The sequence below is a fragment of the Oncorhynchus mykiss genome, chromosome 12 (genome assembly GCF_013265735.2).
Source record: "Oncorhynchus mykiss isolate Arlee chromosome 12, USDA_OmykA_1.1, whole genome shotgun sequence".
Classification (NCBI taxonomy): domain Eukaryota; kingdom Metazoa; phylum Chordata; class Actinopteri; order Salmoniformes; family Salmonidae; genus Oncorhynchus; species Oncorhynchus mykiss.
Window position 1 is genome coordinate 19,724,550 of NC_048576.1, and position 20,701 is coordinate 19,745,250.

The following is a 20,701-nucleotide window of genomic DNA, read 5'->3' on the forward strand; positions in this document are numbered from 1 at the left end:
AAGACTGATCAAGCTCACCACAGCCGACGTCCGTAACACCTTTTAAACAGGTCAACATTCACAAGGCCGCAGGGCCAGACATATTACCAGGACGCTTTCGCTGACCAACTGGCAAGTGTCTTCATTGACATTTTCAACCTCTCCCTGTCTTGAGTTTGTAATACCAACATTCTCTGTGCCTAAACACTAAGGTTACCTGCCTAAATGACTGCTTCCTACCTGTAGCACTCACATCTGTAGCCATGAAGTGCTTTGAAAGGCTAGTCATGGCTCACATCAACACCATTATCCCAGAAACCCTAGAGCCACTCCAATTTCCATACCGCACACACCAACAGATCCACAGATGATGCAATCTCTATTGCACACTACCCCTTTCACACCTGGACAAAAGGAACACCTATGTGAGAATGCTGTTCATTGACTACAGCTCAGCGTTCAACCACATAGTGCCCTCAAATCGATTCACTAAGCTAAGGACCCTGGGACTAAACGCCTCCCTCTGCAACTGGATCCTGGACTTCTTGACGGGCTGCCCCCAGGTGGTAAGGGTAGGTCACAACATCCGCCACGCTGATCCTCAACAGGCATGGGTGCTCAGTCCCATCCTGTACTCCCTGGTCACTCATGACTGCACGACTCCAACACCATTAAGTTTGCCGGTGACACAACAGTGGTAGGCCTGATCACCGACAATGACGAGACCGCCTATAGTGAGGCGGTCAGAGACCTGACTGTGTGGTGCCAGGATAACAACCTCTCCCTCAACGTGATCAAAACAAAGATGATTGTGCACTACTGGAAAAGGACTGAGCACGCCACCTTTCTCATCGGCGGCCACATCACCAACAAACTAACATGGTCCAAGCACACCAAGACAGTTGTGAAGACGGCACAACAAAACCTATTCCCACTCAGGAGACTGAAAATATTTGGCATGGGTCCTTAGATCCTCAAAAGGTTCTACACCTGCACCATCGAGAGCATCCTGACAGGTAGCATCACTGCCTGGTATGGCAACTGCTCGGCCTCCGACCGCAACACACTACAGAAAGTAGTGCGTACGGCCCAATACAGGACCTCTATCAGGCGGTGTCAGAGGAAGACCCTAAAAATAGCCAAGTCATAGACTGTTCGCTCTGCTACCGCACAGCAAGCGGTACCGGAGCACCAAGTCTAAGTCCAAGAGGCTTCTAAACAGCTTCTATCCCCAAGCTATAAGACTCCTGAACAACTAATCAAATGGCTACCCAGATTATTTGCATTGTCCCCCCCCTCCTCCTACGCTGCTGCTGCTACTCTGTTATTGTCGACGCATATTCACTTGAATCACTCTACCTATGTGTACATATTACCTCGACACCAGTGCCCCCACACATTGACTCTGTACCTGTACCCATCTGTGTATAGCCCCACAATTATTTACTGCAGCTCTTTAATTACTTGTTATTTCTAAAAAATTCTAGATTTTTGTAACTGCATTGTTGGTTCAGGGCTTGTAAGTAGTCATTTCCCTGTAAGGTGTAACCTGTTGTATTCGGTGCATGTGAGACATTTGATTTGAAATATTCTTTCCATCTTCTCAGGTGAATCTCATCAGTCGCTCAGTGTCAGATGCCGTCCGCCTTAGGACCCAGCAGTCCTGCTGCTGCCCTTGCCGACGCTCTGGTCAGATCATAGACCGACACCTTCAGGAAGACCGCTGCTTCCCTGACCTCTCAGAGCTTCTTAATGTCCCCTGTCACAGTAGGTCAAGTGATCAATGGTGCAAGTTTGTATGTTGTTCAAGTTTGTCAAATCGATATATCTCACAGGTCATTCTAGCCATAATACTTGGCTGTAACCTTCTTACTGTCTCTAGGGAGACTACAGCCACGTTTCGACGCTTACATCACTTTCCAAATTGTGCTAAGGTGATTTTTTTTTTTTCTTTTTTTTCTCTCCCCCCTCTGTTGCAGACATGCCATCTTTGTCTGGGGGGTCGGACATGGACTGCCCTCTTCAGGAACCTGGGCTGCTCAGTTTGCCAAACCTCCCTGAGCTCAGTGCAGTCCGCAGGGTTCCCCTACCACCTGAGCTGGTGGAGCAATTCAGCCGTATCCTTTTCAGAGAATATACAGAGGGAGCTGTGTCTTGGGAAAGATCTCAATTGCATACTCCTTGCGTCCTCTCTCCTCATCTCCTTCTCAAAACCCATTGGACTAGAAAGCCAGAGGTTCCTCTTCTCTGAACTTCTCCAATGGGTTTTGAGAATGGGGCGAGGATGCGATGAGTATGCAATTGAGATTCTCCCTAGGTCTCACCAGCTGAACTCAGAAGTGCCGGTGCAGGGTTATATGAACTAACTACCACTTCAGACAAGTTGCCTAGCCCTTAACCTCCCCCTAACAGATATGCAGTGCAATTGTATGATGGGAGTTTTTCCTGAAATCTGTCGGGCGTGGCTCACCATTGACAACGATATCTTCATGTGGAATTATGAGGATGGGTGAGTACCAAGCACTCCTAAATAAAGTCACTTTATGCAGTAGCAGAAAACATGGACCCATTTTCACTGTCTCTTGTCTGTGCTACAGGGGGGATGTTGCATATTTTGACGGGCTCAGTGAAACACCCTGTCCGTGGGGCTGGTCAAACCTAAAGCAGGTCAAATTGCATAACTCTTACCTGAGCTGTGTTTCCTGTATTCGAAGTCACATCAGCTTTGTAGGTGTTTGGCTTAACTTAACCCACAGGATAAACATTTTCCTGCAGGGATTTTCCAGCCACACATCCACTTCCTGTTGGTCTTAGCCACTCCTGTGGATGTGGTGATCCTGGGGCTCAGCTTCCCTAAAGCTCAGGCAGGTGAGTAATGATGACCCTTATACCTGAACCACACACGCTAGACATAATACAATATCCCTGGTGTCATCAATTCAGCAACAGTTATGAAATTGGTTGATTTGGTTTATATTGACATGGTTGTGTTGTTGGTATTCGTATTGACCCACCATGGGCTACTTCAGAAATGTCTTTCATCTCATCTTTTTCCTCTCCCTCTCTGTGTTAAATGACAGCATGTCTGGAGGGATACAGTTGCTCCCAGACCCGCTGTACTCCATCCCCACAGACAACACCTACCACCTGGCCATCACCTCCACTGATCTGGGACGCATCTTCCTGGCAGGGAAAGATGGCTGCCTATATGAGGTAGCCTACCAGGCCGAGGCAGGCTGGTTCAGCCAATGCTGCAGGAAGATTAACCATTCCAAAAGCAGCCTGTCCTTCCTCGTCCCCTCTCTGCTCCAGTTCTCCTTCTCTGAGGATGGTAAGGATAGTTTTCAGGCTCCTTGTGGAGTTGGAAAGTTCTTGTGTTATGCTCTAGTTCTTAAATTAAATTTGACATCACATTTCTATCTTTGTGCTCCACAGGACCCGGTAGTGCAGATTGCCATTGACAACTCCCGTAACACTCTCTTCACCTGCTCAGAGAAGGGGGTTCTACAGGTATATAACCCATAAGAGTTTAACAATTTGAATGGTAGCACTGTAGTAAATATCCAGATGTGTGAGTATTTGCAGAATGACATTGCATTGGTTAGAACTTTGTCAGACATTTGAAAAGGTTCTTCTGAATAGGACCTTGAGTATAAAGCTGCTGCGTGTTCCAGGTGTATGACATGGGTGCAGATGGCCAGGGTCTGAGCCGTGTGGCGGCCATGTCACAGAGCTCCATCGCGGCTGCAGCAGGAAACTTTGCCAGGTCGTTCTGCTACTCCTCACCTCTGGATAATATCCGGAGGGCTAGTGAATGGTCAATCAATACAATGTACTTCAAGCCCTTTTTACATCAGCCAATGTCACAAAGTGCTATACAGAAACCCAGCCTAAAAGAGCAAGCAATGCAGATGTAGAAAAACTCCCTGGTCAAAGGTTATCACTGCTTAAGAACAGGTCAAATTAATCAATTTATTTTATATCTCTCTATAGGAACATTGATCGCTCTGTGTTTAAACCCATCGTTTGTGATAGATCTCTGTGATAGACAGATTTGAGTCCTCCGACTGCCACCTGTTGGCTGTCACTCACACCGGTAAGGAGACGGACTGACATTGTAGACACTTATCCTGTAATGAAAACAAAGACCTTATGATGACCTTACTGTAGCTCTCTATCTGTGCTTCTAGGAGTGCGTCTCTACTTCAGCACTACTCCCTTTGCCCCACCGCATGCCAAGCACCCAGCGGCACACCCTAGTCTGCTAGCTCTGGTCCATGTCCGTCTGCCTCCAGGCTTCTCTGCCTCCTCCACCCTGCAGAAACCTGCTAAGGTCCACAAGGCTCTGTACATCAAAGGTAAAGCCACTGAAGTCTGTATGCTATCCTGCAGTGGAGTCTGGTGGGAGGAGCTATAGGAGGACTGGCTCATTGTTATGGCTGGAATGGTATCAAACCTATGAAACGTGTGATTTCCAATCAGTTCTATTAATTCCATTCCAGCCATTTACAATGAGCCCATCCTCCTATAGCTCCTCCCACGAGCCTCCAATGCGATCCTTTTATAATTGATTCTCGAGCATCGCCCTAGTTAAATGGTCAATCTGCAGTTGCTATTTAAATTTGTTACTTACATGTAGAATATACCCATTTTGATTTTTGAAAAATACCACCTACAGTGTATTCAGAATGCTTGACTTTTTCCACATTTTGTTACGTTACAGCCTTATTCTAAATAATATATATATCTCCATAAATCTGCACAAAATACCCCATAATGACAACACGAAAACAGGTTTTATTTTTGACAATGTATTTGAAATCTAAACATACCTTATTTACAGAAGTATTCAGATCCTTAGCTATGAGACTTGAAATTGAGCTCAGGTGCATCCTGTTTCCATTGATCATCCTTGATGTTTCTACAACTTGATTGGAGTCCACCTGCGGTAAATTCAATTGATTGCACATGATTTGTGAAGGTACCACCTGTCCATATAAGATCTCACAATTGACAGTGCATGTCAGAGCAAAAACCAAACCATGAGTTTGAAGGAATTGTCTGTAGAGCTCTGAAACAGAATTGTGTCCTAGCACAGGTCTGGGGAAGGGTACCAAAAAGGTCCCCCAAGAACACGGTGGCTGCCATCATGCTTAAATGGAAGCTTTTTGGAACCACCAATACTCTTCCTTGAGCTGTCTGCCCGGCCAAATCGGGGGAGCAGGGCCTTGGTCATGGATGTGACCAAGAACCTGTTCACTCTGACAGAGCTCTGGAGTTCCTCTGTAGAGATGGTTGTGCTTCTGGAAGGTTCTCCCATCTCTGCAGCATTCCACCAATCAGGTCATTATGGTAGAGTGGCCAGACGGAAGCCACTCCTTACTAAAAGGAACGACAGCCCGCTTGGAGTTTGCTAAGAGGCACCTAAAGGACTCAGACCGTGAGAAACAAGATTTTCTGGTCTGATGAAACCAAGATTGAACTCTGTCCTGAATGCCAAGCGTTATGTCTGGAGGAAACTTGACACCATCCCAAGCCTGATGGTGGCAGTATCATGCTGTGGGGGTGTTTTTCAGAGGCAGGGACTGGGAGACTAGTCAGGATCGAGGGAAAGATGAACAGAGATCCTTGATGAAAATCTGCTCCAGAGTGCTAAGTACCTCAGACTGGGGCGACGGTTCACCTTCCAACAGGATAATGAGCCTGAGTACACAGCCAAGACAGTGCAGGCGTGGCTTCTGGACAAGTCTCCCAATGTCCTTGAGTGGCCCAGCCTGAGCCTAGACTTGAATCCAATCGAACATCTCTGTAGTGACCTGAAAATAGCTATGCAGCGATGCTCCCCATCCAACCTGACAAAGCTTGAGAGGATCCTCAGAGAAGAATGGAAGAAACTCCCCAAATACAGGTGTGCCAAGGTTGTAGCTTCATACCCAAGAAGACCCGAGGCTGTAAGCACTGCCAAAGGTGCTTCAACAAAGTACTGAGTAAAGGGTTTGAGTACTTTAAAAAAAAATTATGTTTGCAAGAATGTCTAATCCTGTTTTTGCTTTGTCATTATGGTGTATTGTGTGTAGATTGAGGGGGGGGGCAATTTTAATCAATTTTAGAATAAGGCTGTAACGTAACAAAATGTGGATAAAGTCAAGGGATCTGAATACTTTCCGAATCCACTGTATAAATGCCCCATGAACTTAGTTCAACTGTTGTACCCCATCAGAACCCAAAATATCTAAGGTTGTTTTTTTCCGCTGTTTGTAAATAAACACTGTGTAGCCTCAAAACATGCGTAAAACTATAATTGTAATATTATGGATGGTCAGTCCTTCTATCCTTACCTCTGTCTATCCATCTCTCCAAGCCCATCCCTCAGAATTTTACCAAAACAGAGACAGGGTGGCTGCTTTGTTAGTGATTCAATAGCAGATTGCCCCCTTTAAAAAAACAAAAGTTTACTCGTGTCTCTCTGGTGATGATCCCTACAGGCGTTCTCCTCATGGCAGCTTCTGAGACTGAGGACAGTAACATCCTGTGGTGTATCAACTACAACTCCTTCCCCTTTAAGAAACCCCTGATGGAGGCACAGGTGGGAGCTGACAGTTAGGGTCATACTAAGCAGTATTACACCAGATCCCCACACACTTTGATGTCATGTCAAAACCGAGCTTACTTTGCGATTAGGGTTGCAAAGGTTCGTAAACTTTCCGGTAAATGTCCATGGGAAGTTATGCCAGGGAATTTTACTTAAATTCATCAAAAAGTCAGCTTATAACAGTGAACCTTTTTTGTGGGGTACGCATAAGGCAATTCTAGGTCTTGTGGCATATTTTGGTTAAACTATCCCCAATTCAATGGAATTGCAACCCTCTGCATGCACAGTGCACTCTTCCATCACATGTGCAGTGCACTCTTCCATCACATGTACAGCTGATTCTCAAGATCTTGCACACTAATGAGATGCTATTGAGCCCACACTACTACACTGTCTGAGTCAAAGCTGAGTCAATGCTTTCTGGTAAGTTTTGATTACAATACTGTGTGGGGTGAATATATTTTATATGACGTTTCTGTTAACTAGTAAATAGTAGCCTACAGCGAAGTCTAACTTATCAACAATTTCTGCTAGTTAGTTTTTGCTACCATGTGGGTTTTAGCTTGCTTGAGTCTGCTAACTGAGGAATGTTAGTATACATGTTTCATTTTAAAACATTTCTTACAAAGGAGTTGTTTAATCTAACTGCTTAACTATTTGTCTGTACATGGAATTGTTTGTTTTACTCGTTTTTTTTCTAGTCTTTACAGGAAAGTGCTATGAGCACTATCTGATGTGTGGAGACATTTCACTGCAGCTAATGTAGGAGGAAAAGCTGTGTACATTTGCAAATACTGTGCAAATCATATGTGAAGAATGCAACGAAGATGCAGAATCAACTGGCCAAGTGCATAAAGTTCCCTCAGCATTCACAACAAGCAACCTCTGTCAAAAGTCCCTCTACTTCTATTCGAGGTGAAAATGATGAATCAGACACCTTATTGATAGCAACAGCTCATGGTCCTCCTGGAATCAGAAGTTTTTTTTGACTCAATGGAGGAACGTAGTCAGAGATGCTGATGAATGTCTTACTCGAGCTGTGTATGCAACTGGTTCACCTCTGATGCTCACAAGCGATGTGTATTGGAAGAGATTTCTGAATGTTCTTCGCCCAGCATAACTCCTCTTACACACATGCTTTATCTACTAATTTGCTGGATGCAGAGTTCAAGTGAAGGTCAAGCAAATCATAGAGAAAGCGGACTGTATCGCAATCAGCTCTGATGGGTGGTCAAATGTTTGTGGGCAAGGAATAATTAACTAAATCTCCACCCCTCAACCAGTATTCTACAAGAGCACAGACACAAGGGACAACAGACATACCAGTTCTCTACATTGCAGATGAGCTGAAGGCCGTCATCAATGATCTTTGACCACAGAAGGTATTTGCACTGGTGACCGACAATGCTGCGACCATGAAGGCTGCTTGGTCTAAAGTGGAGGATTCCTACCCTCACATCACACCCATTAGCTGTGCTGTTAATGCATTGAATCTGCTCTTCAAGGACATCATAGCACTGAAAACAATGGGTACACTCCACAAGAGCGCCAAGGAAATGGTTAGGTATGTGAAGGGTAATCAAGTTAAAGCAGCAATCTACCTCGCCAAGCAAAGTGAAGAATAAGAGCACCACATTGAAGCTGCCCAACAACACCTGTTGGTGTGGTGTCATCATGTTTGACAGTCTCCAGGAGAGGAAGGAGTCTCTCCAAGAAATGGCCATACCCCACTCTGCCGACGTGGACAGCCCCATCAAGAGGATCCTCCTGGATGATGTTTTTTGGGAGAGAGTGGTAAGCAGCCTGAAACTCCTGAAACCTATAGCAGTAGCCATTGCACGGATTGAGGGAGATGATGCCATCCTGTCTGATGTTCAGACTCTGCTTGTTTGGGAACACTCATACCAAAGCACACAATAGGCTGATCAATACAAGGGTGGAAAAATTGGTGGCTATCCGGGCAAATTTGAGGCTTTTTGAGCCTGACAATGAGCCATCATCAACAAGGTTGGAAAGTGACGGTGAGGCTTCAGAGTCTGATGTTCAAGAGGTGGACATTGAGGAGGTCCAGAGAGAAGACAACCAAAGCTTAATTTTCGAGACTATTATTTTAGATGTATGTTGAAAACATTTTTGGGAGATGCGATGGATCGTTCAATATTCCATTTATTTTGTTCAGTGAAATCATCCCATGTGAAGTCAACTCATTTAATTAAAGTTCAATTCATAACTAAATTGTTTATTTCTATTGGAAGGATTGACTTACAATTATGTCTACTTATGGTAAGGTAAAGGTTTGTTTCTGTCTCCATATGGTAAATATATTGAATGCGAAAATCTACGTTTTAAATGGTATTCATATTAATTTGCATATTTCTGTTAATTCCCATATATTCCCACGGAAAGTTTCCACCTCTGAACCCTATTTGCGATGCATATGCTTTGATTTAGATTTTTTTTAAATGCATTTTGACTTATATTAATATTGTAGCGCATATTGTCTGTATTTCATTTCAGATGTCCAATGTAGATGGCCACTCCTGGGCGCTATGTGCCATCGAGGAGGAGAAAGCACCTAAAATCTCTACCCCCCTGAATAAGGACCAGGTTCCCCTCACTGACACTCCTGTCGTGGTGCAGCAACACAATGTCCCTCCACAGAAGTTTGTCCTTATCTCTTCCAAGGTACAGTCAAGATTTTACAGTTTATTTTATACCGTGTGAATGGCACTGTAAATTCACACAGTTGATGAAACTTGTTCAGTCCTGTCTGTAATTTTGTGAACAAAGGCAAAAATCTATAAACTTGTTGTTAATCATGGTCTTCCAGGGAAGTCACATATTCCACAAGTTGCGGCCGGTGGACCAGCTGCGCCACCTACTGGTGTGCGGTACTGGTGGAGAGAGTGAAGAAGTCGAACGCTTCTTCAAACTGCACAGGGTATGAATCTCATTACTCAATGTCTTGTTAGTGCAAGTACCCCTAAACACACTGTCTTTATTTCTCTGTTCATTGATCTAATCCTCTCTCCTCAGGAGGACCAGGCATGTGCCACTGCTCTGATTCTGTCCTGTTCCAGTGCTGCCTGTGACAGAGAGGTGTCTCAGTGGGCCACCAGAGCCTTCTTTAGGTATGGAGGAGAGGCTCAGATGAGGTTCCCCTCGGCTCATTCTGCTCCTAGCAGCATTGGAGCGCTGTTCGGCTCTCCTGTACCAGGTGAGGGGCATCTGAGGAAGGATTTGTACTTGTAGCACTTCAGCATTATATGAATTCCCATTTGTTGTAACATGGCAATGTCGTAGTGGAAATCCCTTGTGTAAGTTGTACAGATTTGAAGGAGAAGTTGTCTGTCTGCATCACTTGTCTGACTCCCTGCCTGTTGTTTTTATAGGATCCCATATGTCTGTTGGTAGCAGCCCCATTCCTAACCCTAGTTTCCTAACTACACCGGCTCCAGGTACACTACCCTCATTTTCCTCCATATGATTGCAGAGTACCTTGCAGTCAACAGTACTAAACAGTCAATGGAATGGTATCAACCACATTTTGTGTTTGTTACCATTCCATTGACTCCATTCCAAGCATTATTCCTCCCCTCAGCAGCCTCCACTGACACATTCACCCACTGAATATTGGCAACATTGAGTGAATTACTTAAGAACATTTGAGTGTTTTTAATGTGTGTGTGTTTTTTGCCATTGACAACAATATCTCAGGTATGATGCCCCAGAGTGTGTCTACGCCCCATGTACCAGACATGCCCTCCGCCCCCATCGCTGGCTTGTCCTCTGGGCCAGAGGTGGTCTTCTCAGGGAAGCACAACGGCATCAGTGTCTACTTCACACGTATACTGGGGTGAGTCACCTCACTAGTACGTTGCTCAGGTCTCACCTCCATACTGGGGTGAGTCACCTCCATACTGGGGTGAGTCACCTCCATACTGGGGTGAGTCACCTCAGCTGGACAACGCACTGTATGGTACTCGGGCCTCACCTCCAACTGGGGAAATACAATTTTCTGGCATGTTTAAACGGATAGTTTACCCAAATTACAAAATGATACAGTGCCTTGCGAAAGTATTCGGCCCCCTTGAACTTTGCGACCTTTTGCCACATTTCAGGCTTCAAACATAAAGATATAAAACTGTATTTTTTTGTGAAGAATCAACAACAAGTGGGACACAATCATGAAGTGGAACGACATTTATTGGATATTTCAAACTTTTTTAACAAATCAAAAACTGAAAAATTGGGCGTGCAAAATTATTCAGCCCCCTTAAGTTAATACTTTGTAGCGCCACCTTTTGCTGCGATTACAGCTGTAAGTCGCTTGGGGTATGTCTCTATCAGTTTTGCACATCGAGAGACTGACATTTTTTCCCATTCCTCCTTGCAAAACAGCTCGAGCTCAGTGAGGTTGGATGGAGAGCATTTGTGAACAGCAGTTTTCAGTTCTTTCCACAGATTCTCGATTGGATTCAGGTCTGGACTTTGACTTGGCCATTCTAACACCTGGATATGTTTATTTTTGAACCATTCCATTGTAGATTTTGCTTTATGTTTTGGATCATTGTCTTGTTGGAAGACAAATCTCCGTCCCAGTCTCAGGTCTTTTGCAGGCTCCATCAGGTTTTCTTCCAGAATGGTCCTGTATTTGGCTCCATCCATCTTCCCATCAATTTTAACCATCTTCCCTGTCCCTGCTGAAGAAAAGCAGGCCCAAACCATGATGCTGCCACCACCATGTTTGACAGTGGGGATGGTGTGTTCAGCTGTGTTGCTTTTACGCCAAACATAACGTTTTGCATTGTTGCCAAAAAGTTCAATTTCAAGAGCACCTTCTTCCACATGTTTGGTGTGTCTCCCAGGTGGTGTGTCTCCCAGGTGGCTTGTGGCAAACTTTAAACAACACTTTTTATGGATATCTTTAAGAAATGGCTTTCTTCTTGCCACTCTTCCATAAAGGCCAGATTTGTGCAATATACGACTGATTGTTGTCCTATGGACAGAGTCTCCCACCTCAGCTGTAGATCTCTTGGCTGCATCTCTGATCAGTCTTCTACTTGTATGAGCTGAAAGTTTAGAGGGACGGCCAGGTCTTGGTAGATTTGCAGTGGTCTGATATTCCTTCCATTTCAATATTATCGCTTGCACAGTGCTCCTTGGGATGTTTAACGCTTGGGAAATCTTTTTGTATCCAAATCCGGCTTTAAACTTCTTCACAACAGTATCTCGGACCTGCCTGGTGTGTTCCTTGTTCTTCATGATGCTCTCTGCGCTTTTAACGGACCTCTGAGACTATCACAGTGCAGGTGCATTTATACGGAGACTTGATTACACACAGGTGGATTGTATTTATCCTCATTAGTCATTTAGGTCAACATTGGATCATTCAGAGATCCTCACTGAACTTCTGGAGAGAGTTTGCTGCAATGAATGTAAAGGGGCTGAATAATTTTGCATGCCCAATTTTTCAGTTTTTGATTTGTTAAAGTTTGAAATATCCAATAAATGTCGTTCCACTTCATGATTGTGTCCCACTTGTTGTTGATTCTTCACAAAAAAATACAGTTTTATATCTTTGTTTGAAGCCTGAAATGTGGCAAAAGGTCGCAAAGTTCAAGGGGGCCGAATACTTTCGCAAGGCACTGTATGTTGGTGTCCTTACCCTGTAAGCAGTCTTTGGACTAGGTATGACATCAATCCATGCTTTGGTTTATTAGCATTTGTGGCACAAATCCTATTCAAGTCATGTTACTGATATTATCATTTTTATTTGGGTGAACTATCTCTTTACCTTTTTGTACTGGACTCAAACATTAATGTGTCACTTATGGCTTGAGTCACTTGATTAAGTTAACTTATTGATTAACAGTAATATCTGGGACGGGAGTCTTGCTATTGAGAAGATCGTCATGAAAGGAAATCAGGCTGTCAGTATTGTGAGTATTACATAAACCGCAAATTAGTCTTCCTTTGCAAGTTAATTTGATGATGACGGTCAATCTTGCTCTCCCAGTTGGAGAGCACAGCCAGCTCATCTGATCTGGAGCTCCGTGGTCTGAAGGACTTCCTGGATAAGAACTTCCAGTTCAGCCCCTCGTCTCTGGGTACAGCCAGGTAAGACAGACCCTTGGGCCCTGCTTCTCCCTGTGGCCAAGCCCTGGGCTGGCTACTTTATAGAAAATATAGCTACACTTCTATGGTCATCGGGTGAAATAAATATGGTTTGAATGGCATCTGATGCTCTACAGTTTTAGCTCACCAGCCAATCTGCAGCAGCGGCTGCTAGGGTTCATGCAGCCTGATGGAGGAGCCAGTTCTCAGCAAGTTCAGCAGGAACTCCAGAGGAAGTACCACGGCAAGTAATGTGTGGGTGTTAAAGGTAAACTGCCATCCACATCAAGGAGCAACCAGAATTACAGCAGGGTCTGAGTATAATCATAACACTATTAAGAACACACTGTTCTTGAATTATTTTATGGTCTCCGACTGTCTAATCCTTATTTTTATCCTTTCCCCTTCCCCAGCCGAGGCTCAGGTCTATGAGAAGATGTAGGGTATCCAGCAGCTGGTGCATCGCTCCTGTCAGACCCTGGCCCTGTGGAAGCTGCTGTGTGACCACCAGTTCAGCCTCATTGTCTCTGAACTACCCAAGGTACTCTCCATTGGGATTGATTTTTAATCTAAGACTAGGTTTAATCTGTGCCCGGGGAAACCAGCGCTGGATGTTCAGGATGTGCAGGAATATTTGATAGCACAATCACTGACTGATTCATCCCATTGTTTAATCGTCCAAGTATTTAGTCAAGATGTTTCTCTTGTATCCTGTTTATAACCCCTATGCCTTGTGTTCTAGGAGTTCCAGGACCAGATGAAGGGGGTGAGTTTTAAGGACGTGGTGATCCGGGGTCGGGTGCTGACCGGAGCCCTGATCACAGGCCTCATCAACGTCTACATCAAAGACTTTGCCTCTGTAGATGCCATAAGCACCCACCTCAGAGACATCTGCCCCCTATTGTACAGCAGTGACGACAGCATCTGCTCAAAGGTAGAGTATACTCACACCCGTTTTTTTTTTCTTCCCTATATGACGGATGATGTACAACAGACATTGCATCAGATTTTAGTCTGTGGGTAGACTTTGGTAGCATCCACTACCCTCGTTTCTCCCTGTATAACAGTACCTGAGAACTGAATGTCTCCCTCCCAGGCTAATGAGTTGCTGCAGGGCTCCAGACAGATCCAGACTAGGACAGATAAGGAGAGAACACTGAGAGAGTCACTACAGCTCTACCAGCTGATCAGCCATCACACAGACCTGCTACTGGTCTGCTCCCAGTACAGACAGGGTAAGGCTGCCATCATACTGGCCCGGAGCCAGTAAAAACAAAGTCATGCTATTTCTATTTGAGCAATATGATTGGCTGTTCATTCAAGCACCACCACGCTTCCCCGAGTCACAACTTCTCGAGCCGTACATGAGTTGATGCCATCAATCTACTCGCTCAGCTTATTTATTTTAGTTAAGGAAAGGTATTTACAAAAGTAAACCTTCAATAGTGAACATGCTACTGTTGCTGGTCTGCAAATGAAAGCTGTAAAAAGACATCTAGCATTTGTCTCAGCTAGCCTACTGTAGCTAGGTCTAGCTCTTTTGGAACACAGTTGTCTTAAAGGGGCAGTGTCCTAATATGAGATGTATAAAAAAATATTCTTGAAATGACACTTAAACAAACTAATGCAATTCTAAAGAATAGACTAATGCCTTCCATTGCACAATTATACTACGCAGCTTTTTATACATATCATAATAACTAAATGTAGCCAATAATAGCTGCATATAGAGAGAGAGCATGCCAACCTAGAGACCCTGCATGACCCCAATGTATTTAGAAACTACACCATGTCCGGGCCAGTAGAAATTATTTTTGGTCCAGTATGACCAGACCAGTAAGAAAATAAGATGAAGGAAAATTGTAACGATTTTTCATCTCCATAGTCATAATCTCCAGGACCACCCAAACATAAACATGTGAGAATGGCATGTTTCTATGTTTTGTAGTCAAAAAGATAGAGGAAGATAAGTGTTTCCAATGACATCATTAACCAATTAGTAGACAATGCCTACACATCATTGGTTAAAATCACAACGCTTATCTACCCCCCCCCCCACAAACACAGAAATATGCCATTTTCACATATGTTGATTTTGGGCTGGGGCTGGAGATGAACATACATTTGGAACTTAGAAATTTCCCTTTAACATTGGACCATGCAAATATTACTCTTAATGCTTACTGTGTGGATGGATGCTAACAATGTTTCTCTCCCTCTCAGTGCGTTTCTATGAGGGAGTGCTGGAGCTGTGCCTAACTGCAGTGGATAAGAAGGATCCTCAGAGGCTGGGACCTCACTTCTATAAGAACGGAGAGCCAGAGGAGGATCAGACTGGAGCACTGGCCTTCCAGGAGAGGTAACCTACTACCTGTTCACATTGAATATGAAATACTGTGGTAATAGATATCTGTTAAGGGATATCCTGGCCCTTTATTTTCTCCTTTGTGCTTACATCGACTGACCACCCCCTCCTCTCCTCATGTAGATTGTCATGTTATAAGTGTATCACAGACACCATACAGGAGCTGGTGAACCAAAGTAAAGCTGCACCTCAGTCTCCCAGCGTCCCTAAGCAGCCAGGACCCCCTGTCCTGACCTCTGACCCTAACATGCTGAGCAACAAGGATGCCACCGCCCATGTGAGTGCTGCTGGGAGGAGACTTGCCCCCCCAATGGCAATAGCAAGATTTTGTTTACTTATTTTTTTTTTTTTATGTGAATGTGTGTTAGTTCCAAGATTTTGGCCTCGATTCATGAATAAGCTGATCATGATGTTCTTTCTCCCTGGTAGTTTGAGCAGATTATTTGTCTGGCCCAGAGGTCACAGGATGAACTCTTCCACAAAGCCCTCTACAACTGGCTTATACAGGCTGACCTCACTGACAAGCTTCTGGAGGTAAGAACCTTCTGGCATTGTCCTGCAGTCACAGCCTGAGATGCCTAGTTCTGAATTGTTTTTGTATTTCATTTAACTGGTCTTTTATTGTGTGGCCTGGTGGTTTAATATTATCCTCACACTCTGTCTGTGTGGTCTATCCAGGTGAACTCTCCTTACCTGGAGGAACACCTGATGCACATGATCAAACAGGAGCAGAGTAAGGTGTGGAACATGGACCTGCTGTGGAGATACTATGAGAAGAGTCGCAGCTTTGGGAAGGCAGCTCACGTCCTGGCTAGGCTTGCGGACATGCTCAGGTGAAAGGCCTAACAGGCTGAGTCTTTATACATGATGGGCCATTTGCACACACTGGTCCTGTGTTGCTCAGTTGGTAGAGCACGGTGCTAACAAGGCTAAGGATCGATTCCCTCTGGGGACACGCATAACAAAAAAAAAAAAACATGTAGACACGTGATTTAAGTCCTTTTGGATAAGTGTCGGCTAAATGGCTTTTATTTTTATCCTCTCCAACAGTCATGAAAATGTCCTCATTCTTGTTGATTCTGAGCAATGTTAAATGTGTCGTTTCTGTTTGTTCAGTACTGAGATCTCACTGAAGCAGAGGCTGGAGTACATCTCCAAGGCCATCCTGTCAGCTAAGAGCTCCTCCTGCATCTCTGCCCAGGGAGCTGAGGGGGAGTTCCTGCACCAACTGGAGGAGAAGATGGAGGTACGGGGAGGGGAGATTCTAGCTCTATTCTTGAAATGTATTAGGTTTTTAGATTTTTCACCCTTTGATACAGCTTGGATGTATTTTTTTTTTTTTTACTCAAGCTGATATGGTTTCATCCCTCCCAGGTGGTCCGTATTCAGGTCCAGATCCAGGATACTCTGAGCAGACAGTACACCCAGCATCCCTCTGTACAGGGAGCCGTGTCACAACTGGATTCAGAGCTTATGGACATCACCAAGGTAACAGTGCATGAATATCTAACATTATCCTTGACTCTAATAGTTTTTTTTTAATACTCTATCCTTTGTCCTCCAATCTAGCTATATAGGGAGTTTGCAGATCACTTCCGGTTGTCTGAATGCAAGCTGGCCATCATGCACCAGAGTCCTGGTGCACTCTCTGTGGCAGGAGGTCATGGAGAAAGGTGTGTACAGACAAATACACATGGTAGCACCTGATGCCATCCCACTTGTTTATCTCTGACACTTTGGTCTTTTAGAACCTTCTATTGCATTCTGAACTATTTCTTAAAGGGACAATTCAGGATTTTGGCATCGTGGATACCATTTTTATGTCTATGCATGCAGTTTGAAGGAAGTTGCTAACTAACGTTAGTGCAATTGCAGAATGCTAGCTGTTCCTGTAAACCATCAAAATTAGATGCCAGCAGCATACCACCCTGCATACCACTGCTGGCTTGCTTCTGAAGCTAAGCAGGGTTTGTCCTGGATGGGAGACCAGATGCTGCTGGAAGTGGTGTTGGAGGGCCAGTAGGAGGCACTCTTTCCTCTGGTCTAAAAAAATATCCCAATGCCCCTGGCCAGTGATTGGGGACACTGCCCTGTGTAGGGTGCCGTCTTTCGGATGGGATGTTAAACGGGTGTCCTGACTCTCTGCGGTCATTAAAGATCCCATTGCACTTATCGTGAGAGTAGGGGTGTTAACCCCGGTGTCCTGGCTAAATTCCCAATCTGAACCTCAAACCATCACGGTCACCTAATAATCCCCAGTTTACAATCGGCTCATTCATCCCCCTCCTCTCCCCTGTAACTATTCCCCAGGTCGTTGCTGCAAATGAGAATGTGTTCTCAGTCAACTTACCTGGTAAAATAACAGATAAATAAAAATAATAAATATCCATGAGATGATCTAACTCAGGGGAAGTAGATAAAGGGCTTCCATTTCCAAATACCCAAAATTACTTTTTCTATTTGTTCCAGAGCTTGGTGACAGTTTGGCCATGAGTCCAGCTGACAGAATGAGAGCTCTGAATCTCAAACTGGTGTCTCTTGGAAAGATCTATGCTGGAACACCCAGATACTTCCCTCTAGGTAAAACCCCAGGTCTACTTTCCATCTATTTACTCCATGATTTCTCTACAGATTTTCCTGTATGTAAAACATCCCCACTTAGTGTAATTACATCAGCAATTCATGAAGTCAACATGCATAGTATGTCTCTACGGTGTGTCTCTGTAAGGACTGGAAGTGTAATCTGTGTTTTGCCTAATTGTCCACTAACGCTGTGGCCTGTCGTAGCTTGTCTGCTATTGGACTACAGAGATCTGTTGCATGTGCAAATTGTTTAATGTCGCTAGTCTGTCTTGTGCACCCAGAATTTCTGGTGACGGTTTTGGAACAGGAGGTGTGTCGTCTGAACTGGGACGTGGGCTTCGTCACGTTCACCATGCAGGAGATAGGCTTACAGCTGCCCTGTCTGCTGGAGGTCTACGACCCAATCTTCAAGACACGGGTGTATATCTCTCAATTCAATTTCATAAACTTTATTCATCCCTGAGTGGCAATTACAGCTGGCAGGCATAGGATACGAGCAGTGGGGCAGGCATAGGATACGAGCAGTGGGGCAGGCATAGGATACGAGCAGTGGGGCAGGCATAGGATACGAGCAGTGGGGCAGGCATAGGATACGAGCAGTAGCGTAGTGCAGTTTTGCGGTGTACCCTGCAAGGTCTGAGCACAGCTCCACCCAATTATTTTATTTATTGGATTATTTTGTCGCTTTGGGGCAGAGTTTTTTTGTTGTTGTTGCTATTTCATAGCTAATTTCCTGCTATTCTACACATTTTGCCAGGAGGCTAAGGGTAATTTCCTGTAATAAAATGTATATAAAATCAGGGCTTATAACATGTTCATATGCTACCCCCCCCCCCCCCCCCTTGATATGAATAGATGCCCTTAATAATAAAGGGTTATAATGAATTTCAGATTTAGCATTATTTAATAAGGAATGGCGCTGTACACTTAATACTGGATGTCTCCAACTCTGGCTGTGTGTATCCCAGGATACGTGTTGGCAGCGTCTAAAGAAGCCTGTCCACCTGGTAGAGTGTATCCATGTGCTGCGTTCAGGATACGTGTTGGCAGCGTCTAAAGAAGCCTGTCCACCTGGTAGAGTGTATCCATGTGCTGCTGTCAGGATACGTGTTGGCAGCGTCTAAAGAAGCCTGTCCACCTGGTAGAGTGTATCCATGTGCTGCTGTCAGGATACGTGTTGGCAGCGTCTAAAGAAACCTGTCCACCTGGTAGAGTGTATCCATGTGCTGCTGTCAGGATACGTGTTGGCAGCGTCTAAAGAAACCTGTCCACCTGGTAGAGTGTATCCATGTGCTGCTGTCAGGATACGTGGAGGATCCCAGCAAAGTACCAACATATGACCGGTAACTAACCCACCACCAAGTGTTAACCTTTTCTCCTGTCTCCATTAGAAATGCTCCTTATTTGGAAACATATCAACCTGTTTACATAGTAATGAGAATGTGAGTGTTTGTGAAATGTGTTTTAATATGCACTGTCTTACTCATATTTCTCTCTGTCCCTTTCAGACGGCGGTTCACTAATGTGTCTGGATAACATCTGTGGTTACCTGGTGGAGCTGCAGTCCCTGAGTCTGAACTCTGCCCTGCAGCTCACCATCGGCAACTTCAAGGCCCTGCAGGCCAAGCTGGAGAAAGTTCACTAAGGAGGTCTCCAGGGGTCACAGGAGGATCCTCAATTAAAGGGACAGATTGAGACACTGCAACTTTTGGAGTGCTAAATACAGAGCTCAAGATTGATAGAGGTTTAAAGTTGTGAATAACATGATTTGAACGTTTCCCTTCCTCTCTATATCTTCTGTTGTGGCTGATTTCTGATAGTGGCGTGACATTGAACAGTTTGGCCTCTGACTGCAGTTACATCTCGAAGGATTAACACCCCCACATTTCTCATGAAGAGGGGTGTATTGACCAGCTCGCTCTACACCCCTATCTTCAGATGTTTTACATCCTGTTTTTAACTTATAAAATAAGTACAGTATGCATTTTGTTTTGAACAAAAGCCTAGAAGTTATGTTAAGAGGTTAGGACAACCACTTATTGGTGGCTGAGGGAATTGTATTGTTCTCACAAAAATGTATGTTGGGAAAACAACATGAACTGTTGTTCAGACACCGAATGAGAGTACAATACTTTACAAGGATGGGATCTTCATTTAAATCCACATCATGGAGTTACTGTTCTTCTCATGTGGGTAAAGTATTGAATGTACGTATGTTGAGGAGAAATGCACTTACATGATTGCTCTCAGATGGCTTGGTCATTTTGTTTGAACTTAAATCCATATGCTGATGTCTTTCCCTCTACATGCCATGATTGAGTCATAAGTATTGCCGTGTGTTACATGGACATTGTGATTTGAGGATGTTACATGGACATTGTGATTTGAGGATGTTACATGGACATTGTGATTTGAGGATGTAACATGGACATTGTGATTAAGACAGCATCCTCCACTCATTTAAGCCCCTTTTAATTCCCCCCCCCCCTCCAGTTTAGATGTCAAGAAGACTTTGTTAAGCTGTTTGGATTTGGGTTTGTCTGTACAAATCAACCTCTCTAATACAAAGGGGAATATTTGTACTCCAAATATTCCGCTCAGAAGGCCTTCTCTTCTGCCAAAGGCTTATAACAACAATGACAACTAAACCCTTTTACATGTTTTTGTTTGTATTTTCTCTTTTTCTAAATGACCAGACACCTTGAACATTCTGTTTGCTTTGGGCTGACTAGTCAAGTAGCATTTGAGTGTTTGTCTGATTTATGTATCTTGTATTCAACTGAGATTTCGTGGTTATGCCAGAAGTTCTTGATCCATGCCTCGTATAATGGTGCTGTTCAAATGACTTTAGTCTGACAACTTAGGCATGCAATATATTTTACAAATTGAATCATTAAAATTTGTCAAGTTTCTTTGGTTGAAAGTTTTGTATAATTTCTAAGTATAATAAAACCTGCAACCTGTTCAGTATAATAAAAACACTTTTTGTACAAGTGAATTTTCAGAGATCCATTTTATGGTAACTGTAGTGATTTGACTGCAGGACCAACATCATAGTTGTCAAT

General features: G+C 44.1%; 1 pseudogene; it reads left to right on the forward strand.

Annotated features, from left to right (window-relative positions):
* Window positions 1-1,614: 1,614 nt before the first annotated feature.
* Window positions 1,615-20,623, forward strand: LOC110536811 (annotated as a pseudogene).
* Window positions 20,624-20,701: the final 78 nt, after the last annotated feature.